This window comes from Parasteatoda tepidariorum, chromosome 4 (genome assembly GCF_043381705.1).
Source record: "Parasteatoda tepidariorum isolate YZ-2023 chromosome 4, CAS_Ptep_4.0, whole genome shotgun sequence".
In the NCBI taxonomy this organism is placed as follows: Eukaryota; Metazoa; Arthropoda; class Arachnida; order Araneae; family Theridiidae; genus Parasteatoda; species Parasteatoda tepidariorum.
The window spans coordinates 99445585-99467674 of record NC_092207.1 but is presented as its reverse complement, the minus strand read 5'-3'; the positions used below and the strand labels follow the sequence as shown (position 1 = coordinate 99467674).

The window sequence follows — 22090 nt, the reverse complement described above, 5'->3', positions numbered from 1 at the left end:
CTAGTAAAACAAATAAATTCGTGATATAAATCAAAAATCGTCAAATAAATTCGTAATATATAAATTCGTGAAAAAAAGCGCTTTCGATAAAATACTAAAATAGAGATCTATCGACAAAGACTACTCACTTCTGTCCAGCTTATGCTCTCTCTGGTTATTTCAGTTTCCGTTTTTATAAGCGCTATTTGTTGAGCCCTCTCAGCTAGATTTGGCATGTGACATTTTTAGCGGCAATCATTAGTCGATTTTCTAGCGTTGCCATTCGGGGAGTTGTAATGAGGCTTTTTTTTGTCGCCGTGTAAGAGAAATATATATATAGATTTTATTGTTTCAACCTTATTTTTTATAGCAATTCAGACAAAAAATTTTATTGATCATTGATAACATAATTATTCATTTTACGTTTGTTTTTTTATTAGTATTCAATATGGCAAAAAAATTAAATAGCTTAATTTCATTTGTCGAATTTCAGTTACATATGCTTTTATTATATAATTTGCTTTTTGTCTGATTGAAACTAAAATATTTTGTCGGTTGACAGTATTGAAGTTAATTGGGCAATTACTTGCAATGGTTTTTGCTTTTGAAATATTTCGCAGCATCACTTATTAATATTACATGTTTTAATTTGTTTGCCATATTTTACAGTTTTTTTTCATTAGGTTTTAATTGTTTTCGGCATAAAATTTAAATTACTAGGGGGGGAGAGAGAGAGAGAGATGAAGCACCATATAAGGAGCGTCCAGCATCCTATAAGATCAACAATGATTCCAGTTAGGGGTAAAAATATACTTGAGGATGCCCCTTGGCGAAATTGGCGACTCATGTTTAGCGCCATTTCTGTTAGCGTTGAACACCGTGGTAACAGGAATGGCTGCCAAAATATGATGATATTTTAATAAAACATTGGGAAAAAAATTTCAACAAAACATCGGACGCAGCAGCAGGTCACGGGATTCCCAGCGGTGTTCTGCTTCCACCATCGAGCCGAAGAAATAAACTTAAAAACATCACACAAAAGCTTTGGCAAGCATACTGGGACGAAAATGAAAAAGGCTATACAACAAAATCATATTATTCTAAAGTAGACACAGACCGACTCATAGGCCATCCAGCAGCAATACAATTCCTTACAGGACATGGCTTATTCCCCTCATTCTTACACAGGATGCAGCGGATAAACACAGACACATGCCCATGCGATTACACAGGTACCCCAAGTCACTACCTACATGACTGCCCACTAACTGAATCGTACCACCTCAAAAAACCCAATGAACAGGGCAGAACGATATTTGCAGACAGTTTCAAAAAGCAAGCATATTATGCAAAAACTAATAAATATTCTAGCCATAACCAGGAACATCACAGACAATATGTCATAAACCTAATAATAACTTTGTAAAAATACTGGCAACAAATACAATCATGAGGTGTCAGGGCTCCAGGCAAACCTTTGCTGCAGGATAAAAACGCACTCTGGCCCCACCCCTGACCAGCAAACATTTGGCAGGGAGGCAGTCAACACAAGCTGTTGTCCGTGAGGCTAAAAAATAAATAAATAAATAAATCAAAAAAAANAAAAAAAAAAAAAAAAAAAAAAGCCCACAAGCTTGATTCACACAAAATTGGCTTAACAAGAGATGGTCACAAGAGATGGCTTAACTGTCGATAAACGCACACACAATAATACATTAATCTAGATCATGATCCGCCAAAACACTGCCTCAACTAACTCGAAAATGGCGTCTGTGGTACCGGACTGGCAATGACACTAAGTCCCTTTTTATGACTGCCCAATACCTTCGATCTTATTGACCAGAGGCAAAAGCAACCTTACCAGCCGGTATCCAACGTAGAACTAACGGACCTCTGAAATTACATATACCGCTGAACATTTAAAAATAACGCTAAAATCTAAACCAATCAGAATCACGATTGGGTTTCAACATCACCCAGCTTGGAGATCAACAGCAATTACAACTTGTTTAGAATCAAGGGGCACCCTCAAATATAGTCTACTCGAGTTAGGCTCTGCCACGCGTGCTTCGGATACGAAGATTTATCTCCGGCTAATGCCCTATAGTAATGTGTCAAATAATATTGCTTCCTCGCTTTATATAAGTCTATAATATTGTTTGTGTTAAAATAGCTTTATATCAGCTTATAATGCTGGTATTAAGGACCTCTGACATTTTACAATCCTATCATATTCTCTGTATGTGATGTTGGTGCAGAAAAATTGCCAGTTAATCTCCAGGAAAGCAACTTTAATTTTGTTCGCGAAGCAAACAAAAATGTAATTGCGTAGCAATTATCGGAGGTTGGCGAGTGGTAGCGAGCAGGGGGCGGAGCCCTCTTGTTATAAATAAAAGTAAATATTTTTTTTTCTTTTCAGGCGTAAAAAGTATTTTCCATTTTATCCCCCTTTCCTTCACTGGATGGAGAGGTATCTAAATATTTTATTCCCAAACTTAATTTATTTTATTTATTTATTTTGTTTTGCTTATTAAATGCAACCGAATTTCAAAAGTCATTTGACCTTCATAGAAATACGGTAGTTAATTTGGAAGCATTTGCTTAACTTTAGTAGTTAGATTTAAAGCATTCAACTCTATTATTAGTAATTTTTTTTAAATTTAAAGAGAAAAAAAACTTACAGCACAACTATTTCTTGATTAGTTTTTTTTTCATTTAAAAATGTGTGTATTCCCCTTGATATTTAGCTATTCTAATTCGAACCTGTAATTACAGTTTTTCAAATTAAAGTTCTAGCTAACACAATTTAGTACCTAATGAATGTCACTGTTTTCGCAATAGCACTCCCCGCATCCTTGCAATGCAAAAAATCAGAAATGTTGAGTTTTGTTTTGAGCTTTTAAGTATAAACTGTTTGAAAAAGAATTATGATTTACTTATAAAATAACTTTATCTTTGAACTTTTGGAAGAAAACATCATCACATAAATCTCTTTTTATACTTCCCGTCACCCCAAAACAAATTTATCTCGTGAGTCGATAAAACAATATCCTGGCATTGGCTGCTATTAACGGCTATTGACTCAATGGTTGGAGAGTTTACGGTTACAGGTAAGCGCCGTTAAATTTGTCTTCCTACCCGTGGTTAATTGCGTAGGAAATGGGTAAACAATCCGTCATCTGGTGGTTAGGTCATCATTGATGTATTATTTGTGATCGATTGATTGAGATAGACCGCTAGTGAAACGATGTGCAATATTTATGAAGAAGACATCGATTTGTTTGTCTCTTATTTGTTTTTATAAACCACTACTATTGTTCGTCTTGGTTTAGCAAGTTTTTTTTAATACTTAATGGGTTATGATAATGAATTTAAGTACAAATGATAAATAAAATTTAATTTTTGAAAGAACAAAAATACCATGTGAAAAAATTCAAATATAATTATCAAATCGATGACACTTACAGCATACTGTGCGTATCTTGTCTGATAGAAAAGTTCCCTCTGTTCTGTTGGTAATCACGCTCTTATGAGAATAAAAGTGATAAATATTGCTTACCTTTGACTTGTGCATGGTCACTTGTGTTGTCTTCAATTCTTCAATAGTGCAGGAATGTGTCTTTACTCAAGAATTGAGGCATTATTAATAATTCAGTAAAAAAGTTCAGATTGCCTTTTAAAATTATTAGTTTTATTGAGTTTAAAATTATTGAGTTTATCATTAGACAAACATAATTAGTAAATATAAGTGGGTGCTCTTTAACAAAATGGGTTCCTTAGTGAAATGATAGTAAAGACACGGTAGAAAACCAAAGTCAAGCAACACTGGTTGCTGTCATGAAGTGGGTGGGTGACAACTTTGATCAGCCTGCGTAGGGACCGAGGGTGCGCGGTATCTGTCCTCATTCAACTGTTCTACCTTAAAGGGTACCAAAGCAGGGGAGCCATCCCCTCTGCAGAGGATCAAAATTGCGCTAACATGTCTTCGAATCATCCTCAGGGATGCTTCCCAGATCATTGCCAATAGCCAAATAAGCAGCTCTAGTGCGACGTAAATAAAGTACCTACTTGCATACCTAACTAAATGGAGGATAGATGAAATTTATAATTACATAATTAAACAGTGCCATCCAGCGGCTAAAATAATGAACAAATCATTGAATTGGAAAATGAGTGATGAAATATCTATTTTATAACAGGTTCAAATTTATTTAGGGTTTAATTTTGGAACACCGAGTTCACCCGAACCTGAAAGCTTATAACCAGTGCCAACTAGCTTGCATTTTGTAAAATACTGAAAACCGGTGGGCAAAATATTAAAGAATTTAGAGTTATTATTTTGATGGAAAAAAAGGAAATTTTCATGGTTGCTTATTTTGAAAGGTACCATTTATTTTCCTGTTAAAGTAGGAAAATAAATACTAGGAAAGTAAATAGCAAGTTTGAGATCCTAAGCGAAGTTTCTTTCAGAAAATGTTTAAGTTCAAGGTAAATCAGAGTCATGTCTTTAAAATTTAAAAATAAATATGTCCGGAGTGGTTTATCAATAAACAACAGCATCCCAACCTTTTGTTTTGCGTAGAAAACTGCTGCCTAGTTACAAACATGCATTAATTTCCATGGATCATTGTTGCTTTTAAAGTTATACTCAATCAAAAGTTAATGAAAAATGTTTTTTTTTCGGTCCTGAAAATCTTCATAATGCAACAGCATCTCGATAATATTTTTTACAACATATGAAATTTCATTATTAGCAGAAGCTCTGAGATCCAACGCTTTACTGGGCTATCGATTATATGAGTAGATATAACCATTGAAAACTTTAAAAAAAAAAAGGCGAAATCCGCAACTTTATGTTCTTATTTTTATTTTATTACCGTCGTTGAACAGTCGACCCAATTTTGGGCTTACGACTACTAATGTTCAACTCCGTAGCCTTGCAATTTTGATCCAATCCAGAAGACAAGGAAACTCCTGGGTCAGTACCTCCAAAGGATTGATTTGTTATGGGAACATGGAAGACTTAGAGACTCGACAGATTTAACGTGCATCAGTCACCATTTGCTACGCGGAGAGTTTTCGGCCTGCGGGGATCGAACCCACGACCTCTTGGACATAGGACTAGTTCCCAACCAACCAGGCTGCAACTTTATGTTTAGACCTATCTCAGAAAAGAAACGTCATTCAAAAAAAAATAATAATAATAATAAATAAATAACTCTACTATCTTGTGTACTACCTACTTGGCCGAGTGGTATCTTCCCCCAAAAGTGGAGAAGAGAAGACAGTTTTTGCCCTTGTTAGGATATCGAAAAAGAGAAACAGCTGGTTGTAAAATCATTTCATATCTAGTTTGTTACTGGGGAAAATGAAGGACCTTAATTTCTGAGACATTTTAAAGGTTACAATGTATATACCAGACTTATTTCTTTGCTCTATTTGTGTAACCTCGAGGCTCCCAGTTTCAGAATCCATTTGTGTTCTAGTCACCTGACTGCTACCACCCCAAGGCGAAAAGAGCCCAAATATCGCCTAGACTTTCACCTTAAGTTATATAACTATGAAAATAGCTGCTAATAAGTCTTGGTAGCCCAAAACATTTATTCCTTGCGAAAACAATTCATAAATTAAATTATTTTATTGCAAGTTATTTTTTCCCTTTTCCGAGATATCAATGTGTTATTATTTAAATTTTTTAGCTTGAAAATAGAAAGTTATTTTTCTTCATATTTCAGCTTCGAAAAAATTTTAACTGCTTTTTTTTACTTCAAAATAAATATAAATAAATAAATAATAAATAAATATTTAGGCCCATATCGGGATATCTAAATATTTTTCAGTTTGGTGAATATTTTACATCAATCGTAACTTTCCCTCGACTTGAAATTTTTAAATCGAAAAAAGGTTATTCATAATGCGTCTTAATTTATAACTGAAAAAAAATCAAAATTATGTAGAAAAAACAAGTTCAAGACGTTCGCTTTTTACGTAATGTTTTAATGATATAAATATACAGAGTGTCCACTATATGACTTCCCCATTTTGAATGTAAATGAAAAGAACACCAATGAAAAGAATAAGTTTGAGATGAAAATGAGCCATTTCTCTATTGTTATTGGAAACGCAATAAATTTTGAAAAATACATAGTGTTGAATTAGTTCCAAATATTGCCACTAGGTAAAAAAAAAACTTAGTCGATGAAGTCTAGAGCTAGAAATGTTCTTTGTTTAATAGAATACACGATCTTTGCACAGCAAAATTTAGCATGAACGTACTCAACGATGATTGACTAAAAACTAGCAGACGTTCTGTCTCTATTCTTACGGCAGGTTACTGCCTGCGCCACATAGTAACAAAATTTGGAATTATTTTTAACTCGATGTATTTTTCAAAATTTATTGCTTTTCTAATTCGCGATCGCAACGCTCGAGTACGCCGTCTAGCGGGAGCCTGTAAATATCGGACATTAATTTNAAATTTTTCTAATTTTAGCCCCATCAGCCTGCTGCCAACTGTAGAAAAAATGCAGTATTGATTAAACTCTAAATTAAACTCTAATCTATTAGTTGATTAAAACTCTTTCTAGAACTACTCCCCGATGAACAGTACAGGTTCAGAGAAGAACTCTCAGCTGTTATACAGGCTTATTAATCTCTCTGAATTTGTTTCAAAAGGCTTTTACTTAAAACAGGCGTCAGTTGTACTACAACTAGATGTTTCTTATGCCTTTGATCGTATTTGACACATAATAAAATTACTTAGTTTCAATTTACCTTCAGACTTATTTCAGCTACTAGATTCGTCTTAAACAAGTAGAACTTTCCGTATAACAAAAAAAAAAGTAAATTTTTAAAATAAAACGAGCTCTACTGTCAGAGACACACATGCCGGGGTACTCTGAGGAAGCGCTCTTCTTATATATTTCGTTTACATCAGATTTCCCTAAGAAGAATGGTTTCTAACTAGTCTAACTAGAATGAGTCTAACTAGTTTCTTGTCATCTAACGGCAATTGTCCAAAAATCTTTAAACCCTGATTTTGCCGTTTTAAGACCACAAGACTTTGTCTGCGAAATTGAGGAGTAGTGCACAAATTCTCGTGCAACCATAAATGCTGATAAAAGCAATTTATTAAAACTCCAGAAATGGTGCAAAGTTTACTAGAAGTATACAAATCTTCAACCGAACTGCTCCAGTAATGCAGAGAAAAGTGAATTACATTAAATAATTAAGTGAATGACATTAAATAATAAACTTATATGGAACGACCTTTAAAAGAGATCATCTCAAAAACATGCGGAGAGCTCAAAGCTCTGAGTTCACTCACAGGAAAACACTCAAATATGCCACTTTACCTAAAGGAACTAGTACACGTTCAAACCATAAGACCGATAGCCCCTTATGATTTATTAGCATCCACCTGCTAAATAAACTTGCAATTGTACAGAATAAAAATGCTTCATACTACGTTAGGAATTAAACTTTAAGCGATGACTTGGACTTTTTTTAAAACCTTCTCGATATATTGCCACATTGAATGCCAATTTCTTTAGTGTAGCAGAAAAATGTGGCAACGCAAAATTTAATAATATTTTAACTAAGATTTATTAAAATGAAAATATTACACACAGCCTATTCGCAGCCTGTTTCCTATCGGTTGGTATACTAAGCAAGAAATATTATAAATAGCGTAAATACAGTGAGCAGATTTTTTTCCCATTTTTATTACCATTCATATACAACAGACAGAGGTGTAACCAGGGAGCAACCCACCAGAAGCTGCTGAAGTGGGGGAGGTTTGTCCACCATCCGCGCACCGATATTGCCATTGTTTTTTCCTATATTAATGTTTATGCCAGACTATGTACCTAGCCATGTCACTATCTTATCTTTTTGATCAGTGTAGATCCTACCCAGAACAATTCTAAGTCCACAAGTCGAGTTAACTCGTGTTGAGCTATTGGAAAAAATTGGCAAAATTGACTTAAAATCTATGAATTTTTGTTTGTATTCCCTACCGTTTTTCAAAATATTTTGTCGAATCCGGAAGAGTTGGCATCTCTGTTTACACATAAAAACCATATTGTTTTGTTTGAATTGCTATGAAAATGAGATGAGGTACTCAAAGACAAACTTTAATAAGTAAAATGCGTAGTAACGCCCACTAAATGTACAGTGGGTATATTATGAAAAGATACGCCTACTTTTATGCCTACTTTCTGTTAAGGAACTGGTTTGAATTGAAAATAACCTAGTTGGTGAAACAGCATCATTGATTTTTACTATCGGGACAGTTAAATAGAAAAAAATGGTTGATTAGTTTCGATTTTTTTTATAGAATTACGATTTCTGTATATGTTTTCAGTTGATTTGGTAGTATTTAATTGAGAGATTTTGGAATAAAGTTTGCATTGCATTGTTCCTAAAACCTTTTATCGTAAATTAAAATATAAATTTTATTTATTGCCTATTGGTAAAATGGATGTTGTTTTGGGTTTGATGGCCTGCGCACCTTATTTGGACGTCATCACACTTTTCAACTGTGTTCAAGAGTAGGAGCCTAATTCAAGAGTAATAGTAAACAGTGCGCGTACGTTGTCATTGTATGCGTTGCTATGGCGACCGCTGCTGGTTGATAATTTTTTTTAAATTCCTTTTTTCACTTTTACTTTTGTTATGCATTAAGTGGGTGAGTTTATTTTTGAGATATGGGACCAGAGAGATCCCATAAATACTTATTGAATTGTGAATAAAAGAGAATATCCTCATTTGAACGATATTTTTGTTTTTATTGTTTTAATTAAGAATCAGAAATTCTAACCTACAGTTCAAACTGCATCGTTTTCAATACCAATTTAGGTGAATAGCACAAATAAAGAGGGTCCCAAACTGATTGACACGGTCTCAAAGGTTAGAGTTTTTTATTATTAATTTGTTTTGTTCTTCGTTTTCATGTTCTCACACTTTTCAATTAGATCAATTTTACCGTCTTGATCAACTTTAACACCATAATAAAGAGTTGTAAAAGTTACGAAAAATCAGACTACATTAATAAATAAAAAATGCAGCAGCGACAAGAAGATGAAAGAAATAGTTTAAAAATTTATTGGATTTTTTACTTTATTTTCACCAAAGTGTATTTTTAATGTGTTTACATAATATTAATTTAGATTATTTTAGGTTCTTTTTGTGATTCACTTATTATAATTACTGTCTTGGCGATTTTAATATAAATATGAATACTAAAGAAGGAAAAGAATTTCGTGACGTCTTTAAAAACGTATATTGATTGGAATCGAGAACCAATCCAGCCCATTCGATAACAAAGGGTTAAATATCAATTAATGCAGTGTCTGAAACCCATGACTTGTAAAGTTGTGGCGTATATTATGTTAAGACTACGAAAAAAAAAACCACGTTAGACCAACGGGTAACCATTGATTACAATAAAGCAATCGCAATTCTTTTGTCATCGTCTCCTTTTTTTTACTTAGGAATTTAATTAACTTTTAAGAAGTTTTTTACCTAATTAAAATAAGAAGCAAATTATAAAGCGAAGCTTATGAAGCATTTTAAGGTATACCCGGTAGTCTGAGAGTATTTGAAACATGCCTTCTATTTCTTTAATGAATGTATTGAGTTTATTTTAAACAAGCACAACTGTCTCTAATGTTTTACAATAAAAACTTTCTTATTTTCCAAAATTAAAAATAAAACATTGTAATTACTTTTATTTAAGTATTTGTATTTATTTTATCATAATAATTATGCATTAAAAATATGATATTAATTTTCTTTTTACCCACACCTTGAATAATTCCCCACAAAAAAAAATTGTTTGAAAAAACATTAAACGTATATATTAACTGAATAGCTTCATCCTTCTTCGTGAAACATTAAAATCTCTCAAAATAAGACTGCATGAAATTATCATTACACTGCAGTGACGAAATCTGATGATAAACATAAAAAATACGTCTTATTCAGTTTAAAATTTTAATTTTTTTGGATCAATTAAATTATTAAGTTGCGTTTTCGAAAGAACAAATCTCGAACAACTCCTCTCGATCTATCGCAGACGGGTGAAAAGTGAAAGGAACAAAACGATCTAAAAAAGAACTGAAGTTTCGACTGCGATTAAAATAAGAGGGCGTAGCATTTAGAATAATTAGAAAAAAGTATGAAAGATATGGAAATTTTGTTCCGGTTCAAATTAAGCTCGTTTTCGTATTAAAAAGTTCAATTTGAATGTTTTTAATACGCTTTAAAACTTCGACACCTGATATGCAATATCCTAAGTAAAAGCCTAAAAGAAGGGATGCGGGAGCAAATTATTTAGCGAGTATTTTTGTAATTATTATATAAATAAATTGTGTAGTTTGAGGGTAAAAAAAAAAGTGTGACTAAAATCTCTTTGCTTGATATCCTCATTATAATTAAAAAAAAAAAAAATGAAAATGAATCTTNGCATAACAATAACTACCACTCTATTTAAAATATAAAAACTTTTACTATATTCTCACGCTTTCCTTGGATATGCTCTGGTTTCTCTTCATCAATCGTGCTAATCTTTCGCCTTTTACTAAAGATTACCGTGGAAAGGAACATCCTAATGAGCTTAAATTAATTTTTGGAATCCCACTTCGGTGGGATTAATATTAAATATGGAAAGTCTAAATCGGTGAAGTGTCGCTTATTCCACTTTTGTCGATGGGGTGGTAGAATTTGCTACGCGCGCTCCGTAATAAGTTCACAATTAAACGGATATTGTAAAAATTATATTCTTAACACTCTGATTACATTTTTAAACTCGTAATTAAATTTATATAGCGTCAGAAATATTTTTATTACATCTTTTTATGTATTTTAAACAGAATCAAAAACCACAATTAGGTCTTTAGAGGTGCAAAATAATTTTAATTATGTGTAATGATTAATCATTGTAGAACGCACTTAAGGTTAAACATAAGATATTAGGAAACTTTTGCAGAAATATTTAGTTCTATAAAATACTAACAATTAATTTAAATCTATATTCAATACTTATTTTAATTGCACGCGCCTTTACTCTCATTTGATAGATAATGCTTCTTTTCATTAATTAATTCTGACATTTCTTAAATATAGTCAAAATTCATTTTTTAGAATTCAACATCGTTTATAGATTTATTTTTATATGATAGATTATATATCTGTTTATATCATAAAATTTTGTCTGTATAGTCATAAAATTTTATCTATTTTCCTTAAATTGATTTATCCTGAGAATAATTCTTAAGAAAGAATTGCCATAATTTATTCTTTAAAGCTTAATCGACTTATCAATAACTGTAAAAAATACATTAAGCTTTTTTATTTTTATTAAAAATTTGTAAAAAATACTTAATAAAAATGTCATATTTTTTTTCTTCTTTTAATTTATAAACACTTTTTAGTATCTATTTCCAGTTGATAAACTTTATTTCTGTTCATGAATTTATCAGGATTCTACAAAAATGGTCATAATTTATTCCTTAAAATTTAATCATTATCTTTTATAAATAATTGCAAACAGTAATTGTAAGCGTAAAAACGCTTTAGCAACTTATGGAAATATACATGCATACATCCGAAAGGTTAGCAAAAAATACGTATTCCTTCCCCGTCTTTTAGGAATTTGCCTTTCATTAAAAAAATCGGTGTTATTTTTCATTAGGGAGTCAGTATTCATACAAACTAATGTCGATTTTTATTAGTCTCCTATTTCATTTCCGGAACATGTGACGTCAGACTATCCTTTTCTCCTGATTTTGATGGTTTTATTCATTAACAAGGAATTATTTTTCAGTACAAATCTTTATGATTAGAATTTTTAAACATATATTCGTTACTTATGTTTAAATTTCTTAATTTAAACGTTTAAACTACTTTTATTACTGCATAGAAATTTGAAAAATTTATTTTACTTTACAAATTTTTGATTTGAAATTCGGATTCCATACGTATAATAATTATATTATAATTAACTCTTTTAACACTAGAAGCGCCATTGGGATCATTTTGAGCGTTTTTTAACCATTGTTTGTGTTACTTTTTAAGGTACGCTTCGAAACTCATATTTTTTACTTTTTCTGAATTGTTTCTAAGTAAACTATTCATGCCTTTCAACAAAATGCATGTCAACAAAATGTCATGCCTTTCTGTTGGCTAATGAAATAAATAACTATGGAAATGACTGAAAACATTTTCACCCTGATAAGAAAACCGTTCATTTTTAAAGTTTTATATCTGTTTTTTATATTGCGGAATTACAAACATAATGAAGTTGAATTGTAGAAGAGAAATTAGTCCAGTATGTTAAAAAAAAATTTATGCGCAACAGTTTTCTCGAAATTATATGGTATCTTTTAGATTCTATTACCAAAGTAGCTTACTTGAGTTCTTGTTGAATCATAATTTCGTCTATTGCCTCTGAAGGAAACCATGTACAGTTCTCAAAAAAGATATCACTCTGAATAACTGTCGTTCTAATGATCGGATTTTCACGTACTAAGTGCCAATCTTAATGGTTTCTAGGGGTGATTAGTACATATGCTAATTGTTTAGTGCTAACTATTAATTAAGTTACGAAATCGGACACAAAAACGTACTTTCTCTGAATAAACATATATTTTTTTTACATATTTGAATTTTTAATCTTCAAAATATAGGGGTAGCCACAATCCAGAAAATGTGGTCCCCACTGTTAGGCTAGGAGAGCGATTCAAAGTTTAGACCCCTTAATGATAATTTCTTTTTTTGCGTTTTTAGACATATTTTAAAAACTAATAAAGCAATTCCAAAAAAATTGCAACCACTCATAAAACTCATTTACCCAAAGATAATTTCATGAAAAAAATAATTTTTAATAATTATTTATTATTATTTAATTAAATTGAGGATGAAAAAAATGTAGAATTATAAGGTATGAATTTTTTTATACCGTATTAATCTACATATTTTTCAATTGAAAAATCTAAAGTTTCAACTGTTATTATTTATTAGAAGCTGAGAAAAATTAAAATTATATCTTTTACTCTTTCTTTATGATACCATGTAGATTTTTTTCCGGTTAATATACAAAGCCTTATATATAAAGGATAATATATTCCAGATAATATACAAAGCTTTTTTAATTTTTAACTTTAGCACGATTCCCAAGATGTTATTGTAGTATAATTTGTTATCAGGAAAATACCTTATTTTGTTAAGCAGGAAATACTAAAAATTGAAATTTGTAAGGAGATTCCAAAGCCGTGCCAATTTTAGAATCATATGATTTTTAAAAAAATGCAATAAAAAATAAGCAATTTCCGAATTTGTTTTGATGAAGTAAGAAAAAAAAACGTGGCAAGAAGGCTTACATACTTTTTACAGAAACTTGGCAAACTAATTTTTCCTATATTTCGTCAAAAGAGGATAAGAATGATATTGCTCCAAGGAACCTACTCAATAATTTCGCTATTTCCAGAATGAAATCTGATCGAAGCATATTATTCCTTGAAAATTAAAACGGTATCAAGGTTAAGGATAAGCGATGGAAGTCCCGTTTTCTATTATACTATAAATGCATTAAATCATATAGCTTGAATAATTTATTTTAAGCAACTTATTTAATAATTTCAAGCAAATAACGGTGTAAAAATAAACTCTATCGAATTACTTTGAAAGTATACCCTAAAATATTTGTAGAATAAACTTTGGAATCGATATATTAAAAATACCTTTTCAAAAAACTTCGAGTAGGACGGAAACTTTAACTTGTTTGAAATAACTGTCCTTGTAATTATTTAATTTCGATTTCTGGTGCTAGGGGACATTCCATTTTCACATTCGACTTCCGAAATTTCAATTGTAAATGGAATTTCTTTATGTCCTTAAAAATTTTGAGGCCTGCAGCAAACAAACAAAAAATAAATAAAATAAAAAATAAAAAAAATTTACTTCATTGATTTTTTACAAAGTAGTGAATTATTATTTGTTTCAATTTAAGAACCTGTGCCTATAACTTATGTAAAACTTATTTTAATATGGAGTGAAATAATTTAATATGTTGTGTTACTAAATGGATAATCCTAAGAAACTGAATCGAAAGTATAAAAACTTCATTGATTTAAAAAATAATAGATGATAATGAAAATAGACATGCTTTGAGCGTCCAATAATTAAAGTCACAAGTTATTCAAGCCTGACAAGTCTTGAGAATGGGCGATTTTATTTGAAAGATCGATGCATGGCGACTTTTACTTCCCTCTTCATGGCGACTTTTACTTCCCTCTTCATTCTGAAGTCAGTTGAGTTTTTATCATCAATCATACTGTTTTAAATTTGGGTCTTGATCATTATTTTGATGAGAATTTTACACTCATTAAAGTAAATATATGAATTTCAATAGTTCAACAGGATTCATGTGGTCCTTAAAAACGCATCATATTGCAAAAGTTATATTTAACTTTAAAATTAAAATTTTGAGACCCGATATTTTGAATTATTGAAAGTTTTTGTGCCCCCATTTCAGTATCTTAAGGATCTTACGAACTCTGTTTGAAAAGAGAGTATCGTATCAGATATATGTAAGAACACAAAAATAATCATAGTAGCAGTATTTGGTGGTAAATATAGCTTATTGTAATTGAAGAATATGCTGTATGACATTTTATGGTGAATTTGAGAACGTAAGTTTCAGAATGTATCGAAACATGAGGATGCTATTTGCAAATCATCTTTATCCAAAGAAAACCATGTAACCTTGTAGCAGAATGAAGCGATTTTTTAAACAATGAAGCATACAATAAGCAGCGTATTACTTCACTATCTTATTCTTAAACATAACATATTTCAATGTTTTTAAAATGTCACGAAATATCGTAAATTATAGAAAACCTTGTATATTTGCATTAGAATTGTTATACATTTTATTTTTCGAGCATTTTCCCTCCCTTCAAACTAGAATTTATAAATCGATTCAAATTTTCTTTTCAAAGGAGATTAAAATATATAAAATTTTGCTTTTTGGACAGAATATTATTAAACATTTTCTATTCCATAGAAACTTTGAGATATTTTCTATTAACTATTAGTTAAGCTTTTCCGAGTAATCACAGAACATTATTTCAATTTTTTTTTTTTTTACAGTCGGAGTTTGGTTGCTTAGCAACCTAGTGAAGTTAAGTATTCCTCTTTTGAATCAGTCTATGGGTTATCTTAAAATATTCATTTGCATCGGCGACTTTTCTTTGCTCTCTTCTGGACTATCGCCAAATATATAACCCTTTATTACGAACCAATTTTTTCAAAATTTTGTTTACCCCCCCCCCTATTTCAAGGGTCAGGATTCCAAATATGTAAAAAAATATATGCTTATTCAGAGAAAGTGCGTTTTCGTGTCTGATTTCGCAACTTAATTAATAGTTAGCACTAATTAATTAGCATTTTTGAGGTCACCCCCAGGAACCACACTTAGACACTTAGTTCGTAAAAATCCGATCATTAGAACGAAAGTTATTCAGGGTGATATCCTTTTTTTCTTGCGCACTGTACATGCTGATTATAAACAGCTATATTTGTAAGATTCCTGATCAAGAAAGTATTGTTGGGGAACAGTTATTGTTTCATAAGCAATAATGAAATTTTATTGTATGATGTTCAAGATACATATCTTTGATTTCACCTGATCTGAAATCAAAAAAAAATTTCTTTTTCTTTTTTTGATTGGCTATTCTTATTTGTTCAAGTTGAAAAACGGGCAAATGAATTCATAAATGGCAGGATAACTGTTTTTAATCGCAGTAAAACTTGTAGATGAATTTGTTCGTCAGAAGAAATGTGACGTAGACTTAGCAGACTAGATGCTGAGGAATTAATCTACACGAGGTGAAAGTCGCAGGTGTCTTGCATTTTTTAACAACATTGGTGATATTGCTATCCTCAATGCTTTAATTGTTTTCAATGAATCCACTTTCTTCACTAATTACTCATTGCGAATTCATTCTTGTGTTTGTTGAAGTACTAAAAAATTTGTACTTTGTGCATCAGATTGCACCTAATTGATAAAATTTTATTTCTACTATATAAGAAACACGCCTTTTAACATCGGAAGGCACAGAATAAAGTGAATACTAGCCACAAAAAATACTAGAAATCAATTTTTCGATGTTTTTTTGTCACTTTCACGTTACGCGTATATAGTACTGTAAACGCCTACGCTTATGCCTAATGATGGAATTTAAAGCATGTTTAGTTCTGATATGTATTATTTATATTCCTTTCATTTGTTCACTTTCATATTATTTGCGAGAAGATAATCTGTAATACAATATTTATATTATCTGTAAGATTGTCATTGCGTTAATAAAAAAAATAATATAACAAAAAATAAATTAATCGATTGAAACTTTTACATATTATATTTTTAACAAAATTCATCATTTAAAAAATCATTTACATTAAAAAAACCACAACTTTTGATGGGGATCAAACTGATCCCAAATGGCGATTTTAGGTAATTCCAAAATCCGGCTGCACTAGTGTTAATACAATATGTATATTATTATATTTTAGAACAGATGAAAATGAAAGAGTGATCTAAAAAGAAATGTCGAGCAAAAGTGAGCATGAAACGTAGCCTCAACTATAATTGAAGTAAGAAAACAATAGTTTATGAGCTATTTTATGTCTAAGTTTAAGAACTTGTATTGTACCGCAATATTTTTTAGTTTAGAGAAAACTATTAGCAAAGGGAATTAGGATTTTTTTTTGTAGTCACGACGTCTCGTGATAAATATTATAAATACGCAGTTCAAATTTTTAATTTTTTGGAGCCATTAAAATAATAAGTTGCGTTTTCTAAAGAACAAATCTCAAGCCCCACCTCTCGAACGATCGTAGACGGATGAAAAGAACAAAACGGTCTAAAAGGAACTGAAGTTTGGTCAAGTGGGCGTAAAATTTAGAATAATTAGAAAAAAAAAGTATAAAAGGTATAGGATTTACTTCTAGTTCAAATTTAGCTCGCTTTCGTATTACGTCTGAATAAAAAAAAGGTATGGCCAAAATCACTTTGCTTGATATCCCCATTATAATTAAAATTTAAAAAAAAAAAAAAATAACAATAAATATAGATTTAAGCATAACAATAACTACCACTCTATTTAAAATATAAAAACTTTTAGTTTATTCTCAAGCTATACTTTGGTATGCTCTGGTTTCTCTTCATCAATCGTGCTAATCTTTCGCCTTTTACTAAAGATTACCGTGGAGAGGAACATCCTAATGAGCTTAAATTAATTTTTGGAATCCCATTTCGGTGGGATTAAGTTGACAAAAGGAAAATAATTTGCTTTGCTCTTCAGTCCAACTTATTCTATGTCTGCAAAAGGAGACATTTGAAATTAAAATTATTGAGACATCTACTTAAATATTTCTAATGAGTTCTTAATTAAACGGATAATTTTAACACTCTAATTATATTTTTCAACTAGTAATGAAGTTTATATAGCGTCAGAAATATTTTTTTTATGTATTTTAAGCGGAAAAAAATATCACAATTGGATCTAGAGAGGAGCTAAACAATTTTAATTATGAGTAATGATTAATTATGGAACAAACTAAAAGTTAAAATTAAGACATGCTGTCAAATTATGTTTATATTTATATATGTCAACTTAGATTCAATGAATCAGATATTTAAATGTTATATTTAATCAAGCAAAGTGCTTGTTTTTCTATTAGCTACCACATCGACTGCTAAATTCAAAATGTTATTACTATAAATTTTCTGTAAATTTCTAGATGTATGGGATAGGGGCCGCTAAGTGGCCCAGGTGCCCAATTTTTGTAAATAAAGTAAAGTAAAAAATTAAGATATTAGTAAAATTTTGTAGAAGCATTTAGATCTATAAAAATACTAACTATACATTTAAATATGTATTCAATTTATAAATGCTTATTTTAATTAAATGCGCTTTTATTTCATTTGATGGATAATGCTTCATTGATTAATCATGACTTTTCATAAAAAATGTAGTCATAATTTATTTCTTAAAATTTAACAACTTTTATAAATTTATTTTTATATGATTGATTATATATCTGTTTATTGACTAATAATAACTATTCTTATGAAAATAGTCATAAAATTTTATCTACTTTCATTTGATAAATAATATTTTTGATTATTGATTTATCCTGAAAATAATTCTTAAAAGAAGGATTGTCATAATTTATTCTTCAAAGTTTAATCGATTTCTTATCAATTACTGTTTAATATGCATTATGCTGGATTAGTTTAATTAAAAAATTGTAAAAATATTTAATTATGTAAAAATGCTAGATCTTTTTTCTTTTACTTTATGAAGACTTTTTGTATCTATTTCCAGTTGATAAACTTGATATTATTTATTTCATAAACTTTATTTTTGCTGATGGATTAATCAGGACTATACTGCGAAAAATGGTCATAACTTATTCTTTAAAATTTAATCTATATCTCATAAATAATTGCAAAAAATTCTTTAGCAACTTGTGGAAATATTTAATTACATAAAAATGACAAATTAAAATATAATCTCTTTAATTTATAAATGCATATTTTAACTGTCTATTTTATGATTGATTGAAATTATGTGCATTCATTCATTAAGCATGACACAATATTTAATTTTATTAATAATTAATTTTGAATAATAATTAATGATTTAACATTATTGAATCAATTTTCGTGACCTTTATTTGTACTTTGCCGTGAAGTCGTTTCTAATTTCTTCAACTAAATTTTTCTTTTCACGAGGTAAAAAAATTCTTTCTAACATTCTTATCGTCACACTTTCAAAATATTTTGAATACGCCCGTAAATCTCATTTAAATAATATGTAATATAGATTAAATAATCAATTAAATATCGTAATAATACTCCATCTGAATATACACTCAACTTTTATTGCAGACAGCATATTCTTTTGGGGGGAAGGTTGAATTCGCGTTTTCTTGAGATGGTAGGCGTTACTTCCAAACGGGGAAGACGATAGCAAAATACAATAAAATGAATTTTTATAAACGGGATTTAAAAAAGAAGTTTTAAATTAGTTTACGTAAGAATTATTTAAAAGTCCTAAGCCTTTACTAACGTAGCAGTAAAAATGTACTATAATATGTGGTGTAAAAAACTTTTTATGCATTGGGGGTAAGAAGCAGTATAACGCATTTTACTACTGAATTGCTGATTCCCGTTGGAACATTGGAAATAGAGAGCATATCTCGGTGAGCTGCCGCGAAGCGACATTAATTGATTGTTCAATGATCTGCAGTCGATGATGCAGAACAGATGTGAATCTTAAAATAAGAGAGAAAAAGATCACAGTACGTGGAAAAGCTCAGGCAGGAGCAGGGGTGAAAGCGAGACGGGAAAGAGAAAAGGCTGGTAAATAAAACCATTTCAGTTATAGCTAGTTTTTGGGAGGAGTTTACTTATTCTTTTTTTAAACTATTCAACAAAATCTGTTTTATCATGACTTAGACTTAGACTAATTTCTGTCACGGAGTACCTGTCCGCGAAGCGGACACTCCACTCCTTCAACTGAGATAGTGCCCGTGGGCGCCTGTGGTACTGTCTTTAGCAGTTTTATCATGACTTTGACTTGATATGTAGTGATGCGGAGTACCTGCCCGCGCAAGCGGGCATTTCACTCCTTCATCGGATTAGAATNTACTCTCCTTTGCTGTCCGAGAATTTCGTCTAATTCCATTTTGCAGCCTTTTGCGCGACGTTCTGAAGCCGCAAGTTCTTTTTCGATGTCCGTAATTCGCGGCAGTTTGCTGCGGACGAACTCTCTTGTGGATTGCCTTAACTCGGTCAGGTCGATGTCCGGTACGCGGGAGGGGCGGAACGCTTTACCTCCGCGGCCAAATCTGTGCGATGTCATCGTAGAAGGATCTCGGTTTCAACACAACCTTACTCTAGCAGATCCAATGATCGAATGTGGTGGCAGTTTTATCATGAAAAAGAAGCAGATTTATATATATGTTAAAATCTTAAAGAAATCTTGGTAGTTACAGATATTTTATTTTTCTCGAAAAAAATGTAATAAAATGTCTTTCGTACCAGTTATTCATCTTTTCCGTCTTGCTATATAAGGGCTTTCAGCCATGGGCAGGAGCAAGATGAGTCTTGGACGGATTGGAGCACCTTCTCTAACTCGTCATTCTGAAGGAGTTCTTGCATTTCGTTGGAAATGAGATGTTAGTTATTTTAAGTTACATCAAGAAAATTCAAAGTATCATATAAAATGTAACTTTATCGTACCACTGGAACAGTTCGCTTGATGTGTGTGCTTTTACTGAATTCTGCACTAATTCTTGAGTTTTAAATTAATGATAAAAGCAATTTTTTTATTAATTAAAAACTGAAGAATAAGCTCAAAATGAACTAAAAGCATACAAATCTTCAACAAAATTGCTCCAGCGGTGCAGAAAAGTAAGTATTTTTGCGTGACATTAAATGATAACACTTACATAGAATAACCATATAAAAGACATCAACTCAAAAACATGCGGAGCTCTTGAAGCTCTGAGACCACTCGTTGGAAAACACTCAAATATGCCACTTCACCTAAAGGAGTTCATACCATAAAAACGATAGTCACTTGTGCTTCACCAGCATGGTGAACAGTACGAGATCACCTGCTAAATAAACTTGACATTGCAAAGAATTAAATATTAATATCAATTAAAAATGCTTTATACTGCGCAAGGAATCAAACTTTAAGTGATGAGATAAATTTTTAAAGACTCTCTCGGTATATATTGTTTCATTGAATGCCAATTTCTTTAGTAAAGCAGAAAAATGTGTCAAGGCAAAATTTAATAATATCTTAAATGAAAATATTACCCACAGCCCATTGGAAGCCTTTTTCTGATCAGTTGGTATACTGTCCAAAAAAATATAATAAATAGCCCTTTTATTACCATTCATCGATATCAGACTGGCGTAGACAGGGAGCAAGTCACCAGAAACTGTAGACAACCGCGGAGGAGGTGAATCCACCTATTTTGCCATTGTTTTTCTTCCTTTCCTATATTAATGTTAAAGCCGATGTAACTGAAATGTTTGTACTTAGCCATGTCACTATCTTATTTTATCAATTAGTGAGAACCCACCAAGGCTATTACTAAGTAATTAGAACAATTCTAAGTGCAGTTATCTCACGGTGACACTTTTAAGAAGTGGGCTTAATTATACAAGTTTTACTATTTAATTTGCTGCCAATTTATCAAAACTATTGCAGTAAATGGGGCAGTTAGTTATACTTAATTATTATCCAAAGCATATTATTTTTTTTCAACAAAAAGCAACTATCGAAATGGGAGCTGCTATGGAATAAAACTTTGTTCATCAATGCCAACTTAGTCGTATGAGACAAGTCGTTGCATATCACAAGACATAGAAGTCTCCTACACTCAGTGAATTTACGAGAAAGTATACTTCGTGTCTTTTTTTAGCTTATATGTAGGGACAGCGCGAACGCAGTCCCAACTACCAAAAATTATGCACCCCAAGCAACCACAATTTGTGGATGTGGCGAGCGTCAACCACACGCAGTGCAATGTGAGGCCTCTGCTCGGGGGAGCCTCCTTGGTGATCAAGGCATCCCTAGTGCCAGGTAAGTATGCTAAATTATCAACTTTTAAAATATATGTTAGAAAAAGATTATTTGAAGTATTGGTAAAAAACAATTAACCTCTTTCGTGCAAAATTTGATTAAGTTGAATTCAGGCATAAAGTTCTCAACTACAAGAAAAAGTTTTTTAGACAGTTTTCCACTAACGGCTGATAGAAGGATTCCATAATGCCCAAAACTAAGCGTTAGGACAGAAGAGTTAAAATAAGAAAAGAAGGAAATTACGCTGAGAATGTTGGGAATTTTTTGAAGTTACACTTCTTATGCGACTTAAACAAGGTTGCGTTAAACGTTTAACGCTACATTTTTATTGGCCGGGAAATCACGTGGTAGGATCCAGTTTTCCCTCATTCATTTCCATATTGTTTTGGTTCTCACTAGCATAAAAATAATAAAAGTCATAAAAGTATTGTTTTTCT

General features: G+C 31.2%; 3 non-coding genes across 3 annotated transcripts; 2 read left to right on the top strand and 1 right to left on the bottom strand.

The window, feature by feature from the left end:
- Positions 1-10515: 10515 nt before the first annotated feature.
- On the top strand, positions 10516-10632 carry LOC122269344 (U5 spliceosomal RNA). Its single transcript, XR_006225133.1, has one exon. It is a non-coding gene; the product is annotated as a U5 spliceosomal RNA (small nuclear RNA).
- Positions 10633-17192: 6560 nt separating this feature from the next.
- LOC122269343 (U5 spliceosomal RNA) lies at positions 17193-17309 on the top strand. Its single transcript, XR_006225132.1, has one exon. It is a non-coding gene; the product is annotated as a U5 spliceosomal RNA (small nuclear RNA).
- Positions 17310-21499: 4190 nt separating this feature from the next.
- Positions 21500-21661, bottom strand: LOC122269342 (U1 spliceosomal RNA). Its single transcript, XR_006225131.1, has one exon. It is a non-coding gene; the product is annotated as a U1 spliceosomal RNA (small nuclear RNA).
- Between the last annotated feature and the right edge of the window lie 429 nt (positions 21662-22090).